This window comes from Jatropha curcas, chromosome 6 (genome assembly GCF_041381405.1).
Source record: "Jatropha curcas cultivar XTBG-Jc1 chromosome 6, XTBG_Jcur_1.0, whole genome shotgun sequence".
Lineage (NCBI taxonomy): Eukaryota > Viridiplantae > Streptophyta > Magnoliopsida > Malpighiales > Euphorbiaceae > Jatropha > Jatropha curcas.
In genome coordinates, this window is record NC_143156.1 from 2638578 (window position 1) to 2649532 (window position 10955).

Sequence of the window (10955 nt, forward strand, 5' to 3'; positions counted from 1 at the left end):
TTATGAAAAATGAATTATTACAATAATTTACGTATATTATTATTAATTTTATGAGATTGTTAATTTATTTGTGTAATATATAAATAAGAGAGTGAAAAATAATATTAAGAGAAAAGGAAATTTTATATTATATATCATTATTATTTTTGTCGACCACTTGTATTAAATAATTGGATCACGAGAGAAACGAGTTCAACTTCAAATCTGTGTAGATTTCTGGATAAGGAAGCATGTCTCTTTAGGGGGCCCCACCTCCAAATATCAACATCATAAAATTCACAATTTTTTTTTTTTTATATTCACACAAATCTTCTTTTATTTTTTTTAATTCGACTTTATATCGTTACATTAAAAATTAAATTAAAATAAATAAATACACCAATAAGTAATTTGATGTTTAAAAACATTGGTGTTAGTAATGTTAAAAGGAATTCAATAAAATTATTATTATTATTATTATTATTATTATTATTATTATTATATATTGAATATTTCAACTTCTTTTATTCTTCCCAAAAAAATATATATTATTGTCACGACCCGTTTCCGTGGGCCGGACCGGCACTAGGGCCCAGGTAAGCTTAAGGCCCCCGAGGCCCGTAGTAAGCCTAAATTATCCAATCTATCTAACTATCTGTCCCAATTTCATCAAAACAGTAAGCCCATATGACTTAAGATACAAGTTGATAAAATTTTTCAAACATCTGACCCAATCTCAATAATACATAAAATTTAACCAGGGCCTGTTCATAATAAATCATAATCACAATATGGGCTTACTGATTCACCTGCAGCTAATTAAACAATAATTAATTTATAGCGTAGTGCTAACAATAAAAACCAATTTAAATACACAACCATATAACTGCGGAGCTCAATAATAGTCAGATAAAAATATAATTTATACAGTCCAAATTAAATAACAGGAATACAAATTTTACATTTATAACTCTGCGGAGAAGAGTGCAGAGCTTCAGTCGAACCGGCAACTTCCTAGTACCTGGGAGATTTGTTTAGGGGGTGAGTTTTGCAACTCAGTGAATAATAATAAATAATACACACCACATACAGTCAAGCAAAATGCACCCTAGTATACTGAATGAACACACATCAGTCAATCAGATGACATTACATCAGCACCCACAAACAATATCACCTTCAATTAATCACATCACGTGGAGATTAGTCAGTGGAATCACCGAACCCCCGATGAGCCGTCCTCCCACATGGCTCATCCTCTCACATGTGCACCAGGGAGCCGATCCCCCATACTGGCCGACCGGTCTAATCCTCACTTGACCAGCCCTCTCATTGTTTTTCCATTCTCTCTTTTCTTTTTCATACCAACAGGAGGTAACCCGGTCGTCTCCATCAAATCTAGATCATCAGGCGCTCACAACAGGAGGCCACCCTGCGGGCTGCGATCAAATCTAGATTATCAGGTGCGCCCAATAAAGAAACCAACCTGTGGTTTTCCATATCACACAGATCATAGCAGTAGGTGCACACGGGGGCGCCGATCTCCCATTTACCCGGCTAACAGTAATCATATTGGATCCATATAACGGTACGGTCTCACAGTCCCATGGTGACCCACTTCATCCCAATTCCACACAAACAAATCACAATATATGCACAACACAATTATTCAAACAATTCTTTCAATGTACTGCACCAAATACATAAAAATATACAATTATGCAACATAAAATAAGTATGAGCTTTAATATAAAAAAAATATATATGTATATATAAGGTTTGTAAAAAAAAAATGCTATGCAAATGCATGTTGATATGCATTATTTATTATTACTCACAGTGGTGGAGAGCGAAATTCTAGCTTTGATTCTGTCCTGGAGGAGCACTAGATGGACCCGGGCGATCTAAGCAAAGTAAGAATGACACAAAAAGAAATAACTCTATCAGACAAAATATTTCTTTAACCTTCTAATATTTTTATTTTATATTCTAAATTTTTCTACGTAATTTAATCTCGATATTTAATTTCTTTTCTGTAATAAATATTTTTTTTTTCTCTAACTTTATTTCATTTATTTTCTTCTGAAATCTATTTTATTTCCTACCGAAATCTATTTTATTTTCTGCCGAAATTTCGGCAGCATCTCCCTTAAAAATTGGACTATCTACCTGTTAAAATATCGACAATATACCAATAATTCCAAACCACACAGCCCATCCATCGGGCAATCAATCAATTCAATTTTTCCCATCCTCCATCCGAATAACAATATCAACATTACTTTCAACTCTTAATTCCTCATTTCATTCCATTCACAATATTATTATCAAAATTCCTCAATAAATTATTTAATACTGAATTTAATTGTAACTAACTATTGTTTTTATTAATCAATAATTACTTCATATTAATTAATCAATAACTATTTTGTATTAATTTTTAACTACCTAAATAACTAAAATTACTAACTAAATATTTTTATTAGTCAATAAATTAATACTACTTAAATTAATTTCACTACATAAAATTAATTAACTACGCAAAATAACTAAATTTAAATGAACTAAATTAATTTTTACCCCAAATTTATTAATTTCTGTCGCAAATTGTAGATCGGACTTGCACGCGTGCTGGATCTAAACTGCGCGCACTGGGACTGCAAGCAGGTGGCTGGAGTCGTGCTGGAGTAGCTAGACCACCTGAGACCGCGCGATCTGGCCGAGGATGAAGCGCTGCTGCAGGCGGAGCCGCTGGTTGTGGCGCGCGAAGGAGCGGCGAGGCAGTGCTGCGCTCGATGGAGACGGTGCGACTGGCTGTGGATCGCGCCTCTGCTGTTGCTGGCTAAGGTCGACGCAGGCGCAGTCACAGCAAGAAAGAAGCAGAGAGGAAGAAGGAAAGGGAAAGAAAGAAAGAAAGAAGAAAGAAGAAGAGGAAGGAGGAGGCGCTGCTGTGATGGTGAGGAGTAGAGAGGTGCAGCGCTGGAAAAAAAAAAAAGAAAGGGAATTTTCTAGATGGTTTGGGTCGAACCGGTTCGATTCGATCCAAATCTTTGATTTTCGATTGGTTTTCGGCTTTTTCAATAGGTTTTAGGTTCGGTTTCTCACAGTGTTCGCATTAAAATATTGAAATAAATTTTCAGGCTGTCGGTTTATTAAATTTAATTGGAAAAATTTTGAAAATAAAAATTCGGGTTGTTTCAGTCTTCCCCCCTTAAAAAAAATTCGTCCTCGAATTTTGAAAATAACAAGAACTAGGATTCAACAATTGTTTACGACAATGGTGGTTGTACTTCTCACATAATGCTGTTGAGCAGATAGAAGGATAAATCAAGAATATGAGATAAATATTTTTGAGTTCGTTAGTCAGACCGGTGGAACTAATTTTATTAAATTTATGAAGACAAACCAATGAGAAGAAAATCTAATTTATAGGGAGGGTAGGATGATTATGAGATGAATCTATCCCCAAAGTCTAGATATCTACCTTATCACTATAGTTAATTTAAACTTGAGTTGTATTATATCTACAAGTCGTCAAATCAAGTAAACTATTCATAACCCAAGGCACAGATTCGACACTAGTATTCACCTTTACACGTAAGAATTTTAATCACTTATAACCTCTGCTCAAGCAATGGGTATTAATCTCATTAGTTCTATATCATGTGTCCTTACATTGATGTATCGTCATTTATTCTCTCACTAGCTATCATAGGCAAAGATCATCACTCCATAAGAAACTCATACACAAACCAAGTATTTAATCTTATTGATATAAGAATCCACATATGCAATCAGATTTACTACTACCCAATTTGGACTCCTTATTTTAAAATTCAAAACCTACATACTGACTCATCCATGTTCCTTCAATTCCAATTCCATATATTTGCCCTCATAATCATTAAAGTTGTTCATAATTAAATAAGATGATTGCTGCCAACTCAAGAAAGTTTTCGATTATTATCAAATTCTGCCAGTAAGTGCTATTTGAATCATTTCCAATTAAAGAGAACAAATTCTTGCCACTACTACAAGCTTATTTCAAATAGAATCAAGACATTTCTCTAGCTAAGTGCTATCAACTGATAGGATATACTTGGCTTCTATCCCAATCACATCACCTCTTTAACAACTTAACCATTTTCTAACGAAAGATAGATATACAATCTCTTTAAAAATCCTACTAATGAGAATCCATAAAAACAAGTAGTACATCAATTATATAGAGAATTTTAAATTCACAATCAAGTCCCTCTTATAGTTATTAACTTCTCTTTTACTTTTTCTAGTTGTCATACCATACCATTTCTTAATTAATTATGACCAGAACTTATGCAACTAGCCATGTTAACTATTGCCATGTCGGTTAATTCTTAATTTATTTTCTAAAATTCGCAAACACAGTTCTATTATACTCCATTCCATAATGAAATCCAGTTCTTAAAGAATATTTAGATAATAATATCATAGGGTTATTCCTTTTCTCCAAGTCTATCATAATGTCTAGCACCTCCAAAAATTTGTAAAATTTATACCTAATACGATCTAGGAATATTTTCAACCTTAATTATGTCTTCTCTATATTCTTTACTCCAAACAAGGTTAATACCTAATTGAATTCCTCAACATTTGAGTTTTAATGTACCAGTCCTCAAATGGACCTAACTAATTAAGTAGTCCCTTAAACCATTCGATATGTCGCAAACTGCCATTTATAACACAATTCTATTCATTCAATCATAATTGCTACCAATTGCTAAGGAATTCAGAGTAGATTTACATTGACTCCACATCATGTATTCATGATTCTCATCCTAATTGGTATCTCAATCATTCCATGAGAAAGTTTCATTGATTAATGATATGATCGACACCCATGAGTTGGCATTCCAGTATAATTAAGATGAAAGCTTAAACCATCCCATTATCATATCCAATAATCCTATAGTATATATTTTCAGTATTTAAATACTAGCATGTATTCTCCTCGCTAAAATTGTTAAACTAACCCAAATTCACCTATTTATTCTTATACCAAGTTTCATTGTTCCAAACAAATAGTAAATTCAAACTTAGCTAGCTTACTAATGAAATAAAATACTCTAATTACATCCATGTTCTACTAAGGACATAAATATAACTAACCTTCTTTATCCAATAAACAAGTATCTTGCACAAATTGCACTAATTAATAGAAAGTCCTTATGTTTATATACTTTCCACCAACAAGTTACATGTATTCACATTCATTGTCATCTTAAGCTAAGTCCCATGATCTTTTATCAACTCTTATTCCCAGTTATTACTATTAATAACACATATCACTTGTACATGATACATTTATAAGCTCAATATATGGGTTCAATTAATATAACTCATAAAACATAATACACTTATCAAATCACAGAAGTCAAAATTTTCTTATCTCTATCTTTCATGTAGAAAATCTATCTTTCTTTTTGAATGTATATATATATATATATATATATATATATATATATATATATACTAAGTTCTTTCGTCATCGGGATTACAATCGTTGAACCATTATCTATTTGTTTATCACAAGACATTCAATAGTTTCCTACATTTGATCTCTTTTTAGATTCTAAATTTACTATTTATAAACCACTAAATTCTCGAAACTCACCTCGCAAAGACCGATTAACTCACTCATAAGTTTGGTTATAACATTATCAATTATTTATTTAATATTCTATTAGAATTATCACCGACAGTGATAACTATTTTAAACCTCAAAGTCATTTTCCTACCTTCAATAGTATACATGTTCCATCTTTCTACCTTTAATAATATTTCACTTCTTTTTGTCTAACTACCTATTTTTAACTACTTATTCTAAAGCATCTTTTAACTTTCTAAAGTTTCATAAATCTGAAATTTATTTACAGCATAAAATTACTATTCATGATCATTTAAATTCTTAATATCTACCTTAGCTCTATTCTTCAAAAGATATAACAAGACACTGTTCAATTATACGAATATTATTCTCCTCTATTCTTCATACTAAAATTATGTTCAAATTATATTCAAATTATATTCAAGCTATAATTTTCCTAATATAATTATCATCGAATATCATAGCATTTCAATCCCAAAACCACTAATTTCCTTTGCTATCTTTTACTTTTTATTTTATTATACTTGGTCCATAAGCTTAGTCTGGCTTATTAAACATCCTACATGTACTAGGATCTTAATTATATTACACATGGATCCATAACTCTTTCATGACTTGTAAACCACAATTTTTCTACACTCATGAAATCCCAAAATATAGAAGTCTTTATCTTAAATCCTCTGATGTATCATTATTCCTATTTTTATCACTTTTAATAACAGTGACTCCAAATTTATCAAAACTCTAAATAATAATTATCCTCATTTAAATCATACTAATTTATACTCATCACGTTTCTGTAATTGATTCTTCTTATTATCCATACAATAATAAGTCTAGATCCATTCTTACTTATCTAATTCATTGGTATAACATCAATTCAATAATTGGACAATTATCTCTCCATGTCCGATGTCATTCATCAATACACTTAATCAGCATAGCCCACTATTTACATAACATAAGTACCTTAATTCCCTTATAGAGTCGTTCCTCGGATCATAGAATCTCCCGTTAAACAAAAATCATTATTTGTCATTTACATACCATCGAGTATGTAACAACTATTCTAAACATCAAAAGAATAAACACCATTAGATTTAATTCTTATTTATACCATATAAGATGCCACAATCCGCACAACATCCATCACTAAGTACATAAAAATTAGAGTAATTTATCTCTCACTAAGAATCACAATTTACTTTTCTTATAACCACAATAATTTATATTATTCCCTATATTCACACACTAAAAAAAATAGTTGATGAATACAACAATATATTTTACTCTACCAGACAGTGATTGCTCCTAAATAAAACTCACTTCATATAATAATTCCACCAATATTATTTCTTACGAAAAATACTCATCACCAATTATTATAGCAAATCACACCAAATCCTTCAATACGTAAACCTTATAAAAATCAGTTATGTACTTATACTAATTAATGTAACTATTCCATCCAAAAAAATATTTACCCCAATAACTATAATAAATTCCACCAACTAAAATAATATAAATTTCACCAAATACATACATTAATTCAAGGCACCAATTAAATAGATTCTAATGTCCTCAAATTCGAATCATTTAGTTCTCTTATTAAATAAAACTAGCAACTAAGTCTCAATTCTGCAGGCACACATATACACGCACTCATGTATTTTTAGGTATGTATTTTACATTCAACACATATTAAATAAAATAGCACACTTACAGTATTTGACTTCAACTTATTAATCATATGTAACTTATCTTCTTACTTACTTAAATCATATATGAATATTGTTTATTCCATAGAAGGTTTTTTTTTTTTTTTTTTTTTTAGATCATCCCCTTAGCATCAGTAACTAAATCACATCTCTAAAGAACAAGGATACAAATTTAATTATATTAAACAACTTGACTTTAACCTAACTGCGAATAACGCTGAAGGGAAAAGCAAGGAAGACAATGTCAAGACATGACAGGAATTACTCCGCAGTTACATCTAGAATTAGGAACCTAAGCTCTGATACCACTTTTGTCACGACCCGTTTCCGTGGGCCGGACCGGCACTAGGGCCCAGGTAAGCTTAAGGCCCCCGAGGCCCGTAGTAAGCCTAAATTATCCAATCTATCTAACTATCTGTCCCAATTTCATCAAAACAGTAAGCCCATATGACTTAAGATACAAGTTGATAAAATTTTTCAAACATCTGACCCAATCTCAATAATACATAAAATTTAACCAGGGCCTGTTCATAATAAATCATAATCACAATATGGGCTTACTGATTCACCTGCAGCTAATTAAACAATAATTAATTTATAGCGTAGTGCTAACAATAAAAACCAATTTAAATACACAACCATATAACTGCGGAGCTCAATAATAGTCAGATAAAAATATAATTTATACAGTCCAAATTAAATAACAGGAATACAAATTTTACATTTATAACTCTGCGGAGAAGAGTGCAGAGCTTCAGTCGAACCGGCAACTTCCTAGTACCTGGGAGATTTGTTTAGGGGGTGAGTTTTGCAACTCAGTGAATAATAATAAATAATACACACCACATACAGTCAAGCAAAATGCACCCTAGTATACTGAATGAACACACATCAGTCAATCAGATGACATTACATCAGCACCCACAAACAATATCACCTTCAATTAATCACATCACGTGGAGATTAGTCAGTGGAATCACCGAACCCCCGATGAGCCGTCCTCCCACATGGCTCATCCTCTCACATGTGCACCAGGGAGCCGATCCCCCATACTGGCCGACCGGTCTAATCCTCACTTGACCAGCCCTCTCATTGTTTTTCCATTCTCTCTTTTCTTTTTCATACCAACAGGAGGTAACCCGGTCGTCTCCATCAAATCTAGATCATCAGGCGCTCACAACAGGAGGCCACCCTGCGGGCTGCGATCAAATCTAGATTATCAGGTGCGCCCAATAAAGAAACCAACCTGTGGTTTTCCATATCACACAGATCATAGCAGTAGGTGCACACGGGGGCGCCGATCTCCCATTTACCCGGCTAACAGTAATCATATTGGATCCATATAACGGTACGGTCTCACAGTCCCATGGTGACCCACTTCATCCCAATTCCACACAAACAAATCACAATATATGCACAACACAATTATTCAAACAATTCTTTCAATGTACTGCACCAAATACATAAAAATATACAATTATGCAACATAAAATAAGTATGAGCTTTAATATAAAAAAAATATATATGTATATATAAGGTTTGTAAAAAAAAAATGCTATGCAAATGCATGTTGATATGCATTATTTATTATTACTCACAGTGGTGGAGAGCGAAATTCTAGCTTTGATTCTGTCCTGGAGGAGCACTAGATGGACCCGGGCGATCTAAGCAAAGTAAGAATGACACAAAAAGAAATAACTCTATCAGACAAAATATTTCTTTAACCTTCTAATATTTTTATTTTATATTCTAAATTTTTCTACGTAATTTAATCTCGATATTTAATTTCTTTTCTGTAATAAATATTTTTTTTTTCTCTAACTTTATTTCATTTATTTTCTTCTGAAATCTATTTTATTTCCTACCGAAATCTATTTTATTTTCTGCCGAAATTTCGGCAGCATCTCCCTTAAAAATTGGACTATCTACCTGTTAAAATATCGACAATATACCAATAATTCCAAACCACACAGCCCATCCATCGGGCAATCAATCAATTCAATTTTTCCCATCCTCCATCCGAATAACAATATCAACATTACTTTCAACTCTTAATTCCTCATTTCATTCCATTCACAATATTATTATCAAAATTCCTCAATAAATTATTTAATACTGAATTTAATTGTAACTAACTATTGTTTTTATTAATCAATAATTACTTCATATTAATTAATCAATAACTATTTTGTATTAATTTTTAACTACCTAAATAACTAAAATTACTAACTAAATATTTTTATTAGTCAATAAATTAATACTACTTAAATTAATTTCACTACATAAAATTAATTAACTACGCAAAATAACTAAATTTAAATGAACTAAATTAATTTTTACCCCAAATTTATTAATTTCTGTCGCAAATTGTAGATCGGACTTGCACGCGTGCTGGATCTAAACTGCGCGCACTGGGACTGCAAGCAGGTGGCTGGAGTCGTGCTGGAGTAGCTAGACCACCTGAGACCGCGCGATCTGGCCGAGGATGAAGCGCTGCTGCAGGCGGAGCCGCTGGTTGTGGCGCGCGAAGGAGCGGCGAGGCAGTGCTGCGCTCGATGGAGACGGTGCGACTGGCTGTGGATCGCGCCTCTGCTGTTGCTGGCTAAGGTCGACGCAGGCGCAGTCACAGCAAGAAAGAAGCAGAGAGGAAGAAGGAAAGGGAAAGAAAGAAAGAAAGAAGAAAGAAGAAGAGGAAGGAGGAGGCGCTGCTGTGATGGTGAGGAGTAGAGAGGTGCAGCGCTGGAAAAAAAAAAAAGAAAGGGAATTTTCTAGATGGTTTGGGTCGAACCGGTTCGATTCGATCCAAATCTTTGATTTTCGATTGGTTTTCGGCTTTTTCAATCGGTTTTAGGTTCGGTTTCTCACAGTGTTCGCATTAAAATATTGAAATAAATTTCCAGGCTGTCGGTTTATTAAATTTAATTGGAAAAATTTTGAAAATAAAAATTCGGGTTGTTTCAATTATGCATAAAGAAATTTCTATATTAAATTTAAAATTTATGATAAAATTCCATAATAAGAATTAAATATCATTTTCAAATTAGTTAAGATTAGTTATATAAATAATTTGTTTCCATTATACTCCATGTACTAAAGCCCTATTCGGTAATAGTTTTTTATATAAATTTTAATTAAAACACTACTTTTATTATTTATAGGTTGTGTTTAGCAATAATTTTTTAAAATAGCTTTTAACGTTTTGAACTAATTACTCGTAGAATGTTTATTTTTACTGTTTTATGAAAAACTACTAAAACCACTAATAGCGAAACGCTACTAAAACAGCTAACAGATACCAAAACAGTTAATTTTGCCAAATGAACTCACAGAATTTAAAGAAGCATATTAGGAACAGTAGTCCCTTTAACGTTTGATAAAATGCTAATTAAACAGCTAATAATTAATAACTATTAAAATAATTAATTTTAACAAATGGACCTTAAATTGAGGTAAAGGAGTAGAGTTGTAATAGTTTGATGACAGTGTAAAAACAGTTAAATACTTTTTTTAACAATAATTTCTAAATTATTAAAAATTTATTTTACTAAAATTTGCAAATGCTTTATTTATCCTAATTATCAAAACAATTAAAAAATAATAATTTTTTAATA

General features: G+C 32.0%; 1 long non-coding RNA gene across 1 annotated transcript; it reads right to left on the reverse strand.

Annotated features, from left to right (window-relative positions):
• Positions 1–705: 705 nt before the first annotated feature.
• LOC149495252 (uncharacterized) lies at positions 706–10025 on the reverse strand. Its single transcript, XR_016321139.1, has 5 exons — positions 9685–10025; positions 8943–9008; positions 8067–8125; positions 1818–1883; positions 706–1000 (listed from the first exon to the last, which is right to left on the reverse strand). It is a non-coding gene; the product is annotated as an uncharacterized LOC149495252 (long non-coding RNA).
• Positions 10026–10955: the final 930 nt, after the last annotated feature.